Source organism: Bubalus bubalis, chromosome X (genome assembly GCF_019923935.1).
Source record: "Bubalus bubalis isolate 160015118507 breed Murrah chromosome X, NDDB_SH_1, whole genome shotgun sequence".
Classification (NCBI taxonomy): Eukaryota; Metazoa; Chordata; class Mammalia; order Artiodactyla; family Bovidae; genus Bubalus; species Bubalus bubalis.
The window spans coordinates 26,968,749-26,988,032 of NC_059181.1; the positions used below are offsets into that span (position 1 = coordinate 26,968,749).

Consider the following 19,284-nt stretch of genomic DNA (forward strand, 5'->3'; position numbering starts at 1 on the left):
TCATATTCAGACATATAAAGAACTTTTACAAGTCAGCAAAGAAAGGATTGCCAATGCAAATGAAATTTTGATAAAATATGTAAACAAGGACTTCATAAAAAGAGACTATAGTGGATTGAATGTTTGTGTCCCCCTCAAAATTCTTACGTTGAAACTCAAACCCTCAATGTGACTATATTTGGAGGTAGGGCCTATAAGATAACTGGTAACTACAGTGAATTAAAGTCATGAAGGTAGGACCCTAATCCAATAGGATTAGTGTCCTCATAAGAAGAAACACCATAGAGCTCTCTCTCTCCACCATGTGAAGACACAGTAAGAAGACACCCATATGCAAGCCATGAAGAGGACCCTCACCAGAAACTGACCATGCAGGCATTCTGATCTCAGATTTCCATCTTCTAGAATTTTAAGAAAACAAATTTCCATTGTTTAAGCCAGCCAGTCTATATTTTGTTATAACAGAACAAGCAGATAAATACAGAGGAGATCCAAATGGCCAATAAGCATATGTAGAAAGATATTAGACATCAGTAATTGTGAGTGAAATGTAAGTTAAAAACACGAGATACCACTACACACCTAACTATAGTGTGAGAAAAAAATGACATATAGAGTATTAGAAAGCATGTGAAGAAATTCACCCAACCACTTTGGAAGTGTTTTTCAGTGTCTGTTAAAGCTGAAAATATGTACCCAAGATAAATGAATATATATGACCATTAACATATATGAAGCTTGAATGCAACATTTAAGAAAAAAAAGTGATTTCCTTTTAAGGTCCCCAGTGGCTCAGCGGTAAAGAATCCACCTGCAATGCAGGAAACGTGGGTTTGATCCCTGGGTTGGGAAGATCCCCTAGAGGGGGGCATGGCAACCCACTCCAGTATTCTTGCCTGGAGAATCCTGTGAACAGAGGAGCCTGGCAGGCTGCGGTCCATGGGGTTGCAAAGAGTCAGACACGACTGAAGTGACTTAGCACACATGAAAGTAGTACATCTAGTAAGAGGCAATTTTAATTCAGCTATCGCATTCCTGGGTTTTCTTCATTTAATGCCTTAGTGTTATGGTTATCAAATGATTAGCATGAAGTACATTTTACTAACTTTTATTCATTCATCAATTTTTATTTCTAGACCTTCACAGCTGTAATCCTGATTTCTTCATCTTAAAGAACCATCTTAAACATCATCAGTGTTTAATATGAGCAACACAAATAGATGGGCACGGAAGAGTTAAATATCGACACCCAGCAAAGCAAGGGGATGAAGCTGCAGGTGAGTCACTGAGAGAATTTTTAGTCTCTATAAAATGAGAAGACGCATAAGGGTACTCAGAGGTCCATTTCACCTGGTGAAAGAAGCCAGGCGATGTTACAAGAGGCTGTATCTCCTTGCTAGCTCTATGACCATTACGAGCCTGGTCATAGGTTAAGAAATCTAAGGGTTTTTTGTTTGTTTGCTTTTTTTTTGGCTGTTCTCGGTTTTTGTTGCTGCTCGTGGGCTTTCTCTAAGCAGGGGCTATCCTCTAGTTGTGGTGTGCAAGCTTCTTATTGCAGTGGTTTCTGTTGTTGCAGAGCATGGGCTCTAGGCATGCTGGTTCAGTTGCCCTGTGGCATGTGGGATCTTAGTTCCTGGACCAGGGATCAAACCCATGTCGCCTGGATTGGCAGGTGGACTCTTAGCCACTGGACCACCAGGGAAGTCCAAGAAGAAATCTAAGTTTTTAAGCATAGTAGGAGAAGTTCCATAATCTGTGGTGCACATTCATGTTTACAGTAGTTAATAAGATGTATAAAATCAGAATTCTAATACATTGGCTTAAAATAAATTATTATCAGAGAAATGAAGTGCTCAAACATGCCAAGGGAAGCCAAATTATTGCCTAGGTTGATTGAAACCAAGCAAAGGAACTTTATACTTTATAAAGTATACTTTATACTATATATTATACAACAGCAGATATATATTTAATGGCTAAGATACCCAGATGCATACAACTTACAACTGTAAAAACTTGTTAATGGATAGAATTCTTCATTTCAATTGGTATTTCTTTCCCCTCAGTGATGCTTGAATGTGTACTACTGACAAATTCTTCAGTATCTTTCTCACAGTTTCTTGTTCTCATTGTATACTTTCATGTCTTAACTAAATCCCCTTTGGATTGACTTTAAAAACATTAATATATATCAAATCACGTTAAAGTCAAGGTTTGTTTTGTTTTATTTTGGCTGTGCTGGATCTTCATTGCAGCATGTGGCCTTCTCTTTTTGCAAGCTGGTTGTCTGTCTCTTTGAGTTGACTGGCCTGACCCATTATATATTGATATTGACAATCATACTTGTCTGTTTTTCAAAATTTTAAGGAAAACCTACCCTCGTGTACTGAGTACATTAAGTACACATATAAACAAGAAACACTAAAATTTGAAGGTTTTTTCCCCTCTGAACAACAGACAGGTCTGTAAAATTCATCCTATAGAAGGGATCAGAGGAGGTATTTTGAGGCAGGTAGGCATTTCTTGAAGAATTAAATTCATATATGAATGAATGTATTCAAAATGTCATCAATAAATGTTCTCATGAGAGTATTATATCGTAGGCACTAGGAACATGGAAATGCATAGTTTGGGGCATGCTTCTTTCTCAGTGCTTACAGTCTATAAGAGGAATAGGAAGGTAACACATTCCACATTTACTAAGAGATAAATTCAATTTTATGTAATAAATACTATGATAGATAAATGAATAGATATATACAGGAGCATAAAGAAGTTAGATTCTACTCTAGCCCATGGTTGGAAGATGGGAAGTGTTCAAACCCATTAAAATGGAAAAATTAAAGATACAGGAAAGAGGAATGGGAAGGATATTTGATGGAGTAATTTCTCTAAGCAGACCAAGCTAAAAGTTTATTTAATAAATGACTGGGGTGGAAGTGGGAATATAGACAATAATGGATGTCTACACAGAATTTGTAGGTTGGTGGTGAAGACCTTAAGGGGTGGGGAAATTTGTCTGCCTCATGGCCTCTGTTATTTTTGTAAAACAGGGGAGATAACTTGCTGTACATGAAAGCAAGCTCTATTGGGGAATAGCAGAGAGCCCATGAGAATTTGAGGACAGGGATATGACATAATCAACAAAGAATAGAATGTGCTTCTCCAGCCACCTTCAGAGGTCCAGGTATAGAGAGGGGAAATGTTAAGTTGTCCAGGGTTGGAATTGTACAAGCTATGTATGATGGAAGAACAAGGTGAAGGAGAGTGATTGCAATGGTGGACTATATGATAGATGATAGGAAAAAAGAATGTAATTAAAAACAAGTTAATAGATTGGAGGAAATTGTGTGTCTATGTGTGTCAAGGTGGGTAAGATGAAGAGACTAGAGGGCATAATGAGCTGGAAGGATGGTGTCTACATTTAAATGAATCTCAGCAGTTATAAATAGGAATAAAATAACTAGATCACTAGAAAATACTGACAGCATTTTGCAAGCAAAAGGTAACTTTGTAAAATTGCAGACATAGAGACTGAAGATAGTAAAAGTAGATCATTTCTGTTACATTGAAGGTGGGATGCAACATGGCCCACTAATAAGCAGCATGAGACTCAAAAGTAGATAAATGGATAATGCTTGAATGGAAATATTTAAAACAATCTCAAGAATTTCAACAATCATCTAGAGAGAAGGGTTATGAATTATGGTGCAGGGCTACAGCTAGGCTACCCTGGGATTCAGAGTCACATTGTCTATAAAACATGTAGGCCAGGAACCCTTCTCCCCATCTCCAGCTTCTGTTTGTAATAGGCTTTGTCCATGAGGATTTCATTTTCTGGAAGAAAGGGGGAAAAGACGGACAATCTTTATACTTCTGGAAGAAGATCACAGCACTGTTTATAATAGCCAGGACATGGAAGCGACCTAGATGTCCATCAGCAGATAAATGGATAAGAAAGCTGTGGTACATATACACAATGGAGTATTACTCAGCCATTAAAAAGAATACATTTGAATCAGTTCTAATGAGGTGGATGAAACTGGAGCCTATTATACAGAGTGAAGTAAGCCAGAAAGAAAAACACCAAGACAGTATACTAATGCATATATATGGAATTTAGAAAGATGGTAACAATAACCCTGTGTACGAGACAGCAAAAGAGACACTGATGTATAGAACAGTCTTATGGACTCTGTGGGAGAGGGAGAGGGTGGGAAGATTTGGGAGAATGGCATGAAACATGTATAATATCATGTATGAAACGAATTGCCAGTCCAGGTTCGATGCACAATACTGGATGCTTGGGGCTGGTGCACTGGGACGACCCAGAGGGATGGTATGGAGAGGGAGGAGGGAGGAGGGTTCAGGATGGGGAACGTATGTATACCTGTGGCAGATTCATTTCGATATTTGGCAAAACTAATACAATATTGTAAAGTTTAAAAATAAAATTTTAAAAAAAGAATAATGTGACTCCAATGATCATATTTAATACTTTGAAGATTTTGTAATTTTTATGAGAGGAGACAGCCCTGGGAGGGAGGAGATGGACCACTCAGTAGAACCTTAGGAAGAAACAGATAACCTTAGCAAGTCAAGAGTGGGAGTAGCTGTGTCACTTGGCCCTGACTTAATTTTACCAGATGAGTGATATCCTCTGGAGACAAATAAAAGTCTTGTTGGAGAGTGAACTTTTTAAGAGGGTGGTTGTCCAGCTAAACACAAATTGGGGGTCACTGTTTTGTATTTAATTTTTAGCAGTTCCCCCGTCATGGTCAATATATGTCCTTGATGTACTCCTTTTCCTATTTGGAACCAGTCTGTTGTTCCATGTCCAGTTCTAACTGTTGCTTCTTGACCTGCATACAGATTTCTCAGGAGGCAGGTCAGGTGATCTGGTATTCCCATCTTTTGAAGAATTTTTCCACAGTTTGTTGTGATCCACACAGTCAAAGTCTTTGGCATAGTCAGTAAAGCAGAAGTCGATATTTTTCTGGAACTCTCTTGCTTTCTCGATGATCCAATGGATGTTGGCAATTTAATCTCTGCTTCTTCTGCCTTTTCTAAATCCAACTCGAACATCTGGAAGTTCACAGTTCACGTACTGTTGAAGCCTGGCTTGGAGAATTTTGAGCATTACTTTGCTAGCGTGTGAGATGAGTGCAATTGTGCAGTAGTTTGAACATTCTTTGGCATTGACTTTCTTTGGGATTGGAATGAAAACTGACCTTTTCCAGTCCTGTGACCACTGCTGAGTTTTCCAAAATTGCTGGCATATGGATTGCAGCACTTTAATAGCATCATCTTTTAGGACTTGAAATAGCTCAACTGGAATTCCATCACCTCCACTAGCTTTGTTTGTAGTGATGCTTCCTAAGACCCACATGACTTCACATTCCAGGATGTCTGGCTCTAATCCAGTGATCACACCATTGTGGTTATCTGGGTCATGAAGATCTTTTTTTGTATAGTTCTTCTGTGTATTCTTGCCACCTCTTCTTAATATCGTCTGCTTCTCTTAGGTCCACAGCATTTTTCTCCTTTAATGCGCCCATCTTTGCATGAAATGTTCCCTTGGTATCTCTAATTTTCTTGAAGAGATCTGTAGTCTTTCCCATTCTATTATTTTCCTCTATTTCTTTGTATTGATCTGAGGAAGGCTTTCTTATATCTCCTTGCTATTCTTTGGAACTCTGCATTCAGATGGTTATATCTTTCCTTTTCTCCTCTGCCTTTAGCTTATCTTCTTTTCTTAGCTATTTGTAAGGCCTTCTCAAGATTGTTAGCAGAAATATCAATAACCTCAGATGTGCAGATGACACCACCCTTATGGCAGAAAGTGAAGAACTAAAGAGCCTCTTGATGAAAGTGAAAGAGGAGAGTGGAAGAAGTTGGCTTAAAACTCAACATTCAGGAAAACTAAGATCATGGCAGCAAGTCCCATAGCTTCATGGAAAATAGATGGGGAAACAATGGAAACAGTGACAGACTTTATTTTGGGGGGTCCAAAATCACTGCAGATGGTGACTGGAGCCATGAAATTAAAAGACTTTGCTCCTTGGAAGAAAAGCTATGACCAACCTAGATAGCATATTAAAAAGCGGAGACATTACTTTGCCAACAAAGGTCTGTCTAGTCAAAGCTATGCTTTTTCCAGTAGTCATGTATGGATTTGAAAGCTGGACTAAAAAGAAAACTGAGTGCAGAAGAATTGATGCTTTTGAACTGTGGTGTTGGAGAAGACTCTTGAGAGTCCCTTCGATGGCAAGGAGATCCAACCAGTCAATCCTAAAGGAAATCAGTCCTGAATATTCATTGGAAGGACTGATGCTGAAGCTGCAACTCCAATACTTTGGCCACCTTATGCAAAGAACTGACTCATTAGAAAAGACCCTGATGCTGGGAAAGATTGAGACAGGAGAAGAAGGGGATGACAGAGGATGAGATGGTTTCATGGCATCACTGATTCAATGGACATGAGTTTGAGCAAGCTCCAGGAGTTGGTAATGCACAGGGAAGCCTGGCGTGCTGCAGTCCATAGGGTCACAAAGAGTTGAACATGAGTGAGCGACTGCACTGAACTGAACATTGTCATGGTCATTTTCTAAGCAAGCTGAGTGTGACCAACTAATATGGTGGTACTCTCAGTTACCACTGTTGATGTAGGTGTGCTGAAGTCACATATTCAGTGCTGCCACTAGTTGAGTGGTCAGGATGGAGGGCCATGTGATTGCTGTTACTGACAGTTGCATCCTTACCAGGGGCATAAGTGGTCAAATCATTGAGTTCTTAAGTTGTCTTCTCTTGATGGCTTTCATTTGATGTATGAGCGGCTGCCAAAAGGCAATTTAAAACGTTTGAAAGGATACAACACATCAAAAATGTTAATATGATTATAAGGAAAATAATAGCCAAGGTTTGAAAAATTCCCCAGAGCATATATTTGCAGGAGCCAAGATTTAAACAACTAAGTGAATCAGATTACCAGCAACATTATTCCAGACCATAAAGATTTTTATGAAATTTGTATATAATTTCTTAATTACCTATTTTAATGATATATATCACATATAAATATGCTCTTAGAATATTAAATATCCACCTTAACATCAAGTAAACCTAAATAAATAACATTTCTCTTTTTATAATAAAAAGACCACCTCTTTTGAAATCTCCCAGAGACCCTCTGGAAAATTCCCAAAGTTAATTAGTTCAAGGTCAGAAAGATTTGTTTAGAATTTGATTTGGAGAAGTTTATTCTAAAATGTCAAAAGTTTTAAAACACTTGATCAAGTATTAACAGGATCACAGGTCACTGGGAGATAATACTTAATTATCAAGTTAACCATGTGTGCATCAGTTCAGTTCAGTTCAGTTCAGTCGCTCAGTCGTGTCCGACTCTTTGCAACCCCATGAATCGCAGCACACCAGGCCTCCCTGTCCATCACCAACTCCCGGAGTTCACTCAGACTCATGTCCATCGAGTCAGTGATGCCATCCAGCCATCTCATCCTCTGTCGTCCCCTTCTCCTCCTGCCCCCAATCCCTCCCAGCATCAGAGTCTTTTCCAATGAGTCAACTCTTCACATGAGGTGGCCAAAGTACTGGAGTTTCAGCTTAGGCATCATTCCTTCCAAAGAAATCCCAGGGCTGATCTCCTTCAGAATGGACTGGTTGGATCTCCTTGCAGTCCAAGGGACTCTCAAGAGTCTTCTCCAACACCACAGTACAAAAGCATCAGTTCTTCGGCGCTCTTGTGTCCGGCTCTTTGCGACCAGATGGACTGTAGCCTGCCAGTCTCTTCTGTCCATGAGGATTCTCCAGGAAAGAATACTGGAATGGGTTGCCATGCCTTCCTCATCCAGTTAACTATAGTGACAAAGGATTTCAAAAGCAAATACAGAAAGTTACATAGTTCTTAAGAAAACCTTTGCTCTTTAATACTGAAAAGACTCAGTTTTCCTAAATAATAAGATATCTGATAAAGATAACATGGATCCCAGGAAATGTTTTCTAAAACACAGAATCTTTGTTTCCTAAGCAGTTTACATAAAAGGTAAAGAAAAACTTTGTATCTAAGAAATTTTGTGATTTTAACAAAGAGAAAAATAAACTCTAATTTTATATTAGTACATTATTAAGCTAATTTTAAAAACCTTTATAAATTTATTCAATTTAGTTAGCTATGATCTCATAACATTGTTTTTCCTCAAACCTGCAAATTTCAACATCCATTTGGGTTTTGTCTTATCCTTTTTCCTTTCTTATTCTGGAATAACCAGTCAACATTCTCCTTTTCCTTAACAAAACACATCCTATATTCATTACATGTTCTTCACATAAAAATACGTTCCATTTTATTCTCATACTCTGTATATACAGAGTTGTTTTCCTTCACTCGTATCATTTCTAGTAGTTCTGTTTTTATATATTGATTATAAATTTTAACTACCAGTAACCTTTTCTATCCAGTAAAAATTAGGAACCAGACAGTTGTAAACTGTCATATATTAGAATCTGTAGTAGTTGGTAACAAATTTATAAATACATAATTATAAAGTTTATAACTTTTAGCAACTTATGTTTTTCATAACACGATTTTTAATGTGGCAAAAGACATATTTATTAACAGACCAAAGTATATGTTGTTCCTGTAAAAATAAAAAAGCCAAATGTAGATAAATTTAAACTTATGTTTAGCAATCAATGTCTCAGTATATTATTTAGAAAGGATCTAAATATGCCATAAATATCCATTATGTACTTTAATTTAGGATAAACTTTTATCTTATTTACATTTATTTAAATTACTTGTTTTTATATTATGCTTAGTTTAGACATCAAATAGATAACCATCATTTAAAGTTATTTTTCTTGTCGACTAATTCTGTAACATGAAGACAGCATGAGCTTATTTAACTAATAAACCCAGGAAGAAAATGTTGTCTGTGTTACATTTAATTTAGAGAGTTTAGTTAGAGAAGGAAATGGCAACCCACTACAGTATTCTTGCCTGGAGAATTCCATGGACAGAGGAGCCTGGCTGGCTACAGTCCATGGGGTCACAAAGAGTTGGACACAACTGAATGACTAAGCACAGTAGTATTTAGTAATTCAATGAAACATGAAAAAGGTACTATAAACAAATTAAACAGATTTTTTTCTTCTTCCTCAATTTAATAAATATTTTTTCCTTCTTCTTCAGGATTTTGCTGTGCTTAGTCGCTCAGTCATGTCTGACTCTTTGTGACCCCATGGACTGTAGCCCAGGCTCCTCTGTCCATGGGGATTCTCCAGGCAAGAATACTGGAGTGGGTTGCCGTGCCCTTCCCCAGGGGATCTTCCCAATGCTGGAATCAAACCAGGGTCTCCTGCATTGCTGAGACCAGCTGAGCTACCAAGGAAGCCCAATCTCCAGGATTAATGCAATCTAAATGTATCATTTGGCCTTCATTTTTTTTTTAATTATTTTGTATTAGAGTATAGTTGATTCAGTTCAGTTCAGTTCAGTTCAGTCACTCAGTCGTGTCTGACTCTTTGTGACTCCATGAATCACAGCACACCAGGCCTCCCTGTCCATCACCAACTCCCAGAGTTCACCTAAACTCATGTCCATCGAGTCAGTGATGCCATCCAGCCATCTCATCTCTGTCGTCCCCTTCTCCTCCTGCCCCCAATCCCTCCCAGAATCAGGGTCTTTTCCAATGAGTCAACTCTTCGCATCAGGTGGCCAAAGTATTGGAGTTTCAGCTTCAGCATCAGTCCGTCCAATGAACACCCAGGACTGTTCTCCTTTAGGATGGACTGGTTGGATGTCCTTGCAGTCCAAGGGACTCTCAAGATTCTTCTCCAACACCACAGTTCAAAAGCATCAATTCTTTGGTGCTCAGCTTTCTTCACAGTCCAATTCTCACATCCATACATGACTACTGGAAAAAACATAGCCTTGACTAGACGGACCTTTGTTGGCAAAGTAATGTCTCTGCTTTTTAATATGCTGTCTAGGTTGGTCATAGCTTTTCTTCCAAGGATTAAGCATCTTTTAATTTCATGGCTGCAATCACCATCTGCAGTGACTTTGGGGCCCCCCAAAATAAAGTCTGACACTATTTCCACTGTTTCCCCATCTATTTCCCATGAGGTAATGGGACCAGATGCCATAATCTTCGTTTTCTGAATGTTGAGCTTTAAGCCAACTTTTTCACTCTCCTCTTTCACTTTCATCAAGAGGCTTTTTAGTTCCTCGTCACTTTCTGCCATAAGGGTGGTGTCATCTGCATATCCGAGGTTATTGATAGTGTGTTAATTTCATTCGAGTTCTTTTTCCATTTAGGTTATTAGAATATTGAGCAGAGTTCCCTGTGCTGTACAGTAGGCCCTTGTTGGTTATCTGTTTTAAATATAGCAGTGTATACACGCAATCCCAGTCTACCAGTCTATCCCTCCTCCCCACTCTACCCAATCTCAACCATAAATTAGTTCTCACCCTGTTGGATGATTTTCTTGAGGCACTGGAGTCCATGGGCTATTGGGTGGGCCTGGGACTTGGTGAGAAAATGGCATCCTTTTGGAGGGCTCATGTCAATACATACTCCCCAGAACTACCACTGCCGAAGTCTTTGACCCCATAGTTAGCCACAGCTGCCCCATCTCTTCAAGAGACCCTCCAATACTAGCAGGTAGATTTGCCCCAGCTTTTTTTTCTGGGTTCTGGTGCACAGGAGAACTTGTGTGTGCCCTCTATGAGTGGAGTTTCTTTCCCTCATCCTGTAGAATTCCTGAGATCAAGCCTCACTGGCCTTCAAAGCCAGATTCTCTAGGGGCTTCTCCTCCCATTGCCAGACCCTTAGGCTGGGGAGCCTGACGTGGGACTCAGAGCTTTCACTCCTGTGGGAGAACTTCTATAGTATAATTATTTTCCAGTTTGTGGGTCAGCATGTATGGGATTTGATTTTCTTGAACTTGTGCCTCTACTACCATCTGATTGTAGCTTCTTCTTTGTCTCTGGATTTCAACAAACAAAATATATATATGCACAGTAAAGTCAGAGACCTCAAAAGGCAAAGAGAGCAGAGGTTGAATTCAAGAGACTTTACCTTCAAACTCTGGAGTTGGCACAAAGCAGTGAGCTCAGTGGGCTCTACATACCAGCACCTTTTGCTCGCTGACCTCGGAGTTGTTGAGGGTTTTTGGGTCCCATTTCTAATGCCAGAAATTGTCACAAATCCAGAAATAGCAAAATTTCAACCAATAAATCAATGAGTAGTATTTAAATATGTGTATCTTTTTTGGTAAGTTCTAGTACAGGTTTTGGAGACGGCAATGGCACCCCACTCCAGTACTCTTGCCTGGAAAATCCCATGGACGGAGGAGCCTGGTAGGCTGCAGTCCATGGGGTCGCTAAGAGTCGGACACGACTGAGCGACTTCACTTTCACTTTTCACTTTCATGCTTTGGAGAAGGAAATGGCAACCCACTCCAGTGTTCTTGTCTGGAGAATCCCAGGGACGGGGGAGCCTGGTGGGCTGCCGTCTGTGGGTTCGCACAGGGTCGGACACGACTGAAGCGACTTAGCAACAGCAGCAGCAATAGAGGTTTTTGTTTGTTTGGTTTTTTGTCGATGATGGTTCAGCAGTTAGTTGTGGCTTTGATGCTTTCATGAGAGGGGGTAAGTTCATGTCCTTCTACTCTACCATCTTGTATGCATCTCTAAGTAGAACTCTTAAAAATATCACATATACATAATATACATGCATACATACATAAACCTATAGACCTACCATCTGATTGTAGCTTTATCTTATAGCTTTCACTTATAAATTTCACTGATGTCTTGGGTATCATAATACAAAATTAAAAAGAATAAATGGATCCAAATTGTGTTTCTGGCAGATAGACTAAGTTAAGGTTACCTACTCAGATGGCCAAAGCTATTGCTAAAGATTTGTATTTGCTTGCCATAAACATTCTTTTAGATAAGCTATTTTTGAAGTCATTTCCTCTTTGCAGAGCTTCTGCATACCAATCAAAGAATGCATTTCATTTTCTCTGAAATTTTGAGATCCTCTCTTTTGAAAGGTGCTCCTTAAGATAGCATTAAAGTTTCCCCAAAGAGGCCCCTATTATTCCAAATTATCCAAAAGTTCATTCATTTTCCAAAAAGCCACAAGATTTGGCTTATAGTGATTATAGATATAGGAAGCAGAAATTTTTGAGAGAAGTAGACAGTTTTAGACCAGATGGAACCCATTTTTGCCTTTAGATTTCCTAAACCCCAAATAATCGATGGGGAGCCTGTTAATCCTATCATTCCCTAAAACCCAGGGGATCACAGGTTTCTCCCTTTACAGAAGCTTAAAAGAAGCTTAAACAAAATACATATATGCACAGTAAAGTCAGAGACCTCAAAAGGCAAAGAGAGCAGTGGTCGAATTCAAGAGAGAATTTAACTTCAAACTCTGGAATTGGCTCAAAACAGTGAGCTCAGTGGGCTCTGCATATATCAGCGCCTTTTGCTCACTGACCTTGGAGTTGTTGAGGGTTTTGGGGCCCTATATCTAATGCCAGAAACTGTCACAAATCCAAAAATAGAAAATTTTCAACCAATTGATTTATTGATTTATGATTTACTCATTGATTTATGAGTAGTATTTAAGTTCGTGTATGTTGTGCATATAAAAACAGTTCACAAACTGGGAGCTTCCAAGTGCAAAGACTGATATGAAGCTCAGGGGCATTAAATTACAGTAGGACTTATAAGATAGAAATGAGGAAGCTGTTAACCTTTTCAGTGATTGGTTATTACAGTAGGTGTTTCCAGATGGCAGTGGATTGGTTAAAAGTGACTTTCTCAGACCATTTTTAGGAAGATGATTTAAGGTTCTTTTATGATTATCAGAAGCACTTACAAGACATAACTTAAGTTACCATGGCTTTAATGGTTTTCTTTGCTCAGGGAATTCTTAAGTCTGGTCTCAATTTTGTATTTAACACTATCCTGTAAACTTCTGGTAAAAATATACCACTTGTACCCACATAAAATAAAAGAGCTACACCACATTTATATCTGTATGTAATCTACATTTAACCATTCATCTGAGTTTATGATTTAGCTAATTACTTAGGGCTTTATAGGTATTTGATTTCTTGAATGTATTTTTAATATCAAGTTTTTGTTATTATTAAGGCTTATTATTATTATAAAGTCCTGATTAAGAGAGGTTTTTTTATTTTACTGAAGAATCCCAAATTGACCTCATCACCTTTATAACCAAGACCACAATGCCCACCATGAGAAGGATGGTGGGCAGATATGTCTTTTTTTAAAAATATAGTTGCTTTACAATATTATGCTAGTTTTTGCTATACAACATTGTGAATCAGCCACATGTATACATATATCCCCACCTTCTTAAGCCTCCCTCCCATCCTCCATTCCACCCCTCTAGGTCATCACTGAGCACCAAGCTGAGCTTCCTGTGCTATACAGTACCTTCCTGCTAACTATATATTTTAAACATGGTAGTGTATATATGTCAATGCTACTCTTAATTTTTACCCCACTTCTTTCCCTCACCGTGTCCACAAGTCTGTCCTCTATACCTGTGCCTATATTCTTGTCCTGCTAATAGGCTCATCAATACTATTTTTCTAGATTCCATATATATGTGTTAATATACGGTATTTTTCTTATCTGACTTTACTCTGTATGACAGGCTCTAGGTTCATCCACATTGTTTCAAATGACTCAATTTCATTCTTTTCTATGGCTGAGTAATATTCCATCGTATCTGTGCACCACATCTTCTTTATCCATTCATTCATCAATGGATATCTAGGTTGCTCCCATGTCCTGGCTATTGTAAACAGTGCTGCAATTAACACTGGGGTACATGTGTCTTTTTCAATTATGGTTTTCTCAGGGTATATGCCCAGCAGTGGGATTGCTGGGTCATCTGATAATTCTGTTTGGTTTTTTAAGGAACCTCCATGTTGTTCTCCACAGTGGATGTACCAGTTTATATTGTCACCAATAGTGTAAGAAGGTTCCTTTTTCTCCACACCCTCTCCAGCATTCATTGTTTGTAGACTTTTTGATGATGGCCATTCTGGCCGGTGTGAGGTAATACCACATTGTAGTTCTGATTTGCATTTCTCTAATAATTAGTGATGCTGAACATCTTTTCATCTATATGGTCATCTATATGTTTTCTTTGGAGGATGTCTATTTAGGTCTTCTGCCCATGTTTTGATTGGATTGTTTGTTTTTTTGATATTGAGCTCCATAAGCTGTTTGTGTATTTTGAGATCAATCCTTTGTTGCTTTGTTTGCAAGTATTTTCTCTCATTCTGAGGGTTGTCTTTTTGTACTGATTGTGGTTTCCTTTTCTGTGCAAAAGCTTTTAAGTTTAATTAGGTCCTAGTTGTTTATTTTTGTTTTTATTTTTACTAGGAGGTGGGTCAAAAAAGATTTTGCTGTGACTTATGTCAAAGAGTGTTCTGCGTATATTTTTCTCTAAGAATTTTATAGTGTCCAGTCTTACGTTTAGGTCTTTAATTCATTTTGAGTTTATTTTTGTGTATGATGTTAGTGTTCTAATTTCATTCTTTTTACATGCAGCTGTCCAGACTTCCTAGTACCAGTTATTGAAGAGGCTATCTTTTCTCCATTGTATATTCTTGGCTCCTTTGTCATAGATTAGGTGACCATAGATGCATGGGTTTATCTCTAGGATTTCTATCCTGCACCATTGGTCTATATGTTTGCTTTTGTCCCAGTACCATACTGTTTTGATTGCTATAGTTTTGTAGTATGCTTTGAAGTCAAAGAGCGTGATTCCTCCAACTCCATTTTTCTGTCTCAAGATGACTCTGCTATTTGGGGTGTTTCCATACAAATTGTGAGATTTTTTTCTTCTAATTCTGTGAAGAATGACTTTCGTAATTTTACGGGAATGCATTGAATCTGTAGATTGCTCTGAGTAGTACATTCATTTTCATTATATTGATTCTTCCAATCCAAAAACATGATATATTTTTCCATCTGTTTGTGTCCTCTTTGATTTCTTTCATCAGTGTTTTATAGTTTTCTGAGTACAGGTCTTTTGCTTCCTTCAGTAGATTTATTCCCAGTTATTTTATTCTTTTTGTTGTGCTGGTAATTGGGATTGTATCCTTCATTTCTTTCTGCTGTTTCATTGTTTGTGTATAGGGATGCAGATTTCTGTGTATTAATTTTGTATCCTGCAGCTTTACGAGATTCATTGATTACATCCAGTAGTTTTCTGGTGGAATCTTTAGGATTTTCTATGTATAGTAACATGTATTTGCAAACAGTGACAATTTTACTTCTTTTCCAATTTGTTACTTGTTTTATTTCTTCTCTGATTGCCATGGTGAGGACTTCCAAAACTATGTTGAATAAGAGTGATGATAGTGAATGTCCTTGTCTTGTTCCTGATTTTAGGGGAAATGCTTTTAGCTTTTCACCATTGAGAATGATATTTGCTGTGGGTTTGTCTTATATGGCCTTTATTAGGTTGAAGTAGGTTCTCTCTAGGGCCATTTCCTGGAGAGTTTTTATTATTATTATTATTATTATTATCATCATCATAAATGGGTGTTGAACTTTGTCAAAAGCTTTTTCTGCATCTATTGAGATACTCATATGATTTTTATTCTTTAATTTGTTAATATGGTATATCACATTGATTTGCATATATTGAAGAATCCTTGCATTACTGGGATAAATCCCTGTTGATCATGGTATATGATCCATTTAATGTGTTGTTGGAATCTGTTTGCTAGTATTGTGTTGAGGATTTTTGCATCTATGTTCATCAGTGATACTGGTCTATAACACAGTAGAATGCTATCTAAAAAGTGTCTTCTGTTTGGGAGCATTTTGATTTCTTCTTGCTGCTGTAATACGTTACTACAAATTTACCAGCATAACATAATATAAATTGATTGTCTCACAGTTCTGGTGGTAAAAAGTCCTAAAATCAACATGTTCTTTCTAGAGCCTCTAGGGAGGAATACATTTTCTAGCTTTCTCAAGCTTCTAGAAGCCACTGGCATTCCTTGAGTTATGGCCCCTTCCTCTATTTTTAAATTATTTTCACATCTCTCCCTCCATCTCTTTCTCTTTCTACTGCTCTTTTGCCCCCTCTCCAACATCTGCTTCTATCCTAATATCTCCTTCTCTTGCCACTCTCTTTTTAAGGCCCTTGTGGTTATATTAAGCCTACCTGGATCATCCAAAAAAATCACATGTCAAGGTCCTCAATTTAATTTCACCTGCAAAGTCCTTTTTGCCATGTAAAGTAACATGTGCATAGATTCTAGAAATTGGGACATGTACTTCTTTGGGGTGGGACATTATTCTGGCTACCATAGGGGAAGTATCTCCCAGTACCCTTATCAACAGTGAAAAATTCTTTTATTTTTTTTCTTTCACATATATTTCCTGATCATCTACTAGGTACCTGGCTCCTAGTGGAAGACACTAGGCAGATACTGAAGGTACTGTCCCTGTAGTAAGGAAGCCAAATGTCCTTTAGCAAAATAAATTGAATTCTGGACTTCTGAAGATTTTTTAAAATCATTTTTGGGTTTTACAATATAAACGTTAATGCCCTCAGCCAAAGACCAGCAGGAACATAAACATAGTGGAACAAATTGAGTTAATTATTGATGGCAGTGAGGGAGAATACACACCATGGGAAATATGTGGTGTCTCAGTAAGAGGTCATTAGAAGAAATTTATTATAGGATCTGGGTCTTGGCTAGGAAATTTGGGGCAAAGTCTTAGGTAGTAGAGACTCACTGTAGATTGGGTGCTATCAGTAAGCCAGGCTAATTTTATGATTGGGTGTTTCAAATATCTCGTTTGTAGGGATAGCAGGTCAGAGTGGAACATACTGCAATAGGCGAAGAAGCAACCAATCACTCATATTATCCAAGACAGGGGGATGTTTGGTATTCTGTGAATGACACAGTGACCTTGTTTATATCTCACTTACTGCTGGCCTCAGAGTACCCTAGTCTGATGTTGGTATTTGAGATTATGCCCAACAAGGAACAATATGGCCTAGCAGTGGGCCTTGGACCTGCTTATAATACCTTGGAGATCTTAGTCATTCTAGTTCCCACATGCTTGACTCATGGTGTTTCCCATCTGAGCCACTTGTTAAACATGCAGAATTCTAGATCTACCCCACAATCACTCAGAATATCTGAGTATTGATTTGATGAAGTGATTCTTAGACACACTAAAGTTTCAAAATACTTTAACAAGCAAAAATAAATCAAATATTTATCAGTGTTAAATGTTTGTGATTACTGTCTTTAGTAATGATTTTCTCATGTTTTAGTCTTTTATTGTCATTATTTACTCTTGTGTTGACTGAGTATCACCTGAAATCAGCTCTACAAGCTGCAGCAGAACAGAACAACTGTTCCTGTTTGGGTTCTGAATGCACACTTCACCATCATCTCTCTGCATCTCTTCCTGTTGGCAAGCTCTCCGATAGGCTTTACACCTGATACCTCATAAACCTTATGACTTCACTCTAATGAGCATACTTTTTAAAAGCTAAGCTAATGGTGTTTTCCTAGTTCCCACATGACAATGTGAAGAATGCAGGGCCTTTGGGAAGGGAGTCTGCCTTCAAAATAACATTCATGACACATGCCTTGATTTCTGGGCCTTTTTATTTTCAACAGTATAAACATGTATAACAGAAAACAAAAGGAAATGTACAATCTGACATTTGATAATTATTAAATACTGGCACTCTATAATATGGCTCCAGGTTTTCAAAAAACATTTTTCTGAAACAGTAATAATTTCAGTATCATGCTTTAAGTATGTTTGTATATTTATGGGTAATTTTAGAAAAATGAATGTTCACAGAGAATATGCTGAAGCTCAACATAAACTAAGAGATGGAAGATAGATATAGAAAGTGTTCATTTACCCATAATTTGTTGTAATTTGTAATTTCAGAATTGAATAGGCATTCTGGAAGAATGTAGTGAAAGATTTCCATACTCTGAGTGTCAATAAAATGTCCTATATTGGTGCTTTTTTAAATGTTCTAAGCAGAAGAGCAGTAGTTTTTATTTATTTGTTTGTCCACTTTTTAAACATCATTAACGGTTCTTTACAGATGGATAATTTTTAATACAGTAGTCCTTAATTTATAAAAATAATCAAAAATATACATAAAAACTACAAATCTATTCTTAAATTATTATTAGATTCAACAAGCATAAAATTATCCTGTCAGATTGCTATAAAAATTTCTAAAGATTTAGTCTCAATTTCTGTGCTTACTTCATTGTAGACTAGCTAAAAAAAATTACAGATTACTACACTTTGAGTGGTACTGCTGCTGCTGCTAAGTTGCTTTAGTCGTGTCCGACTCTGTGTGACCCCATAGACGGCAGCCCACCAGGCTCCCCCATCCCTGGGATTCTCCAGGCAAGAACACTGGAGTGGGTTGCCATTGCCTTCTCCAATGCATGAAAGTGAAAAATGAAAGTGAAATTACTTAGTGGGTTGCCATTGAATGGTACTGTCTGATATCATATTTAAGCACTGGGTTTTTAATGTTTATAACATCATAATTTGTTAGAGCTATGCTGTAAGGAAACCAAGAAATTTAATATTGAGAAATAACTGACATACATCACTATATAAGTTTAAGGCATAAAGCATGATGGCTTTATTTACATATATTATGAAATGAGTCAGAGTGGTGAGAGTGGGTGCCCTTGTCTTGTTCCTGATCTTAAAGGAAAAGCTTTCAACTTTTTACCATTACAGTATTAGCTGAGGACTTATCATATATGGCCATTATTATGTTGAGATATTTTCCTTCTGTGCCTACATTAAGAATTTTTATATTGAATGGATGTTAAATTTTGTTAAATGCTTTTTCAGCTATTGAGATGATCATATGATTCTTTTATTAATGTGAAGTATTACATTGATTGATGTGTGTATGTTGAACTATACTTGCTTCTCATGAATTAATCCCACTTGATCATGGTGAATGATCCTTTAACGTGCTGCTGAATTTGGTTTGCTAGTATTTTATTGAGAATTTTTGCATCTATATTCATCAGGGATATTGGCCTGTAGTTTTCTTTTCTAATAGTGCCTTTTTCTGGTTTTGGTATCCAAATAATGTTGGCCCCATAAAATGACTTTGTGCATGTTCCCTCCTTTGTTCTTCTTCTTTTTGTAAAAAGAATGTGAAAGGGATTGTTGTA

The 19,284-nt window shown here is 37.6% G+C and overlaps 1 long non-coding RNA gene across 1 annotated transcript in view; it reads left to right on the plus strand.

The window, feature by feature from the left end:
- Positions 1 to 1,041: 1,041 nt before the first annotated feature.
- The window catches only part of LOC123331875, a 64,021-nt gene continuing 45,778 nt past the window's right edge, over positions 1,042 to 19,284 (plus strand). The window contains exon 1 of the long non-coding RNA XR_006548678.2: positions 1,042 to 1,277. This is a non-coding gene — a long non-coding RNA (uncharacterized LOC123331875). The remainder of the gene's footprint in view (positions 1,278 to 19,284) is intronic.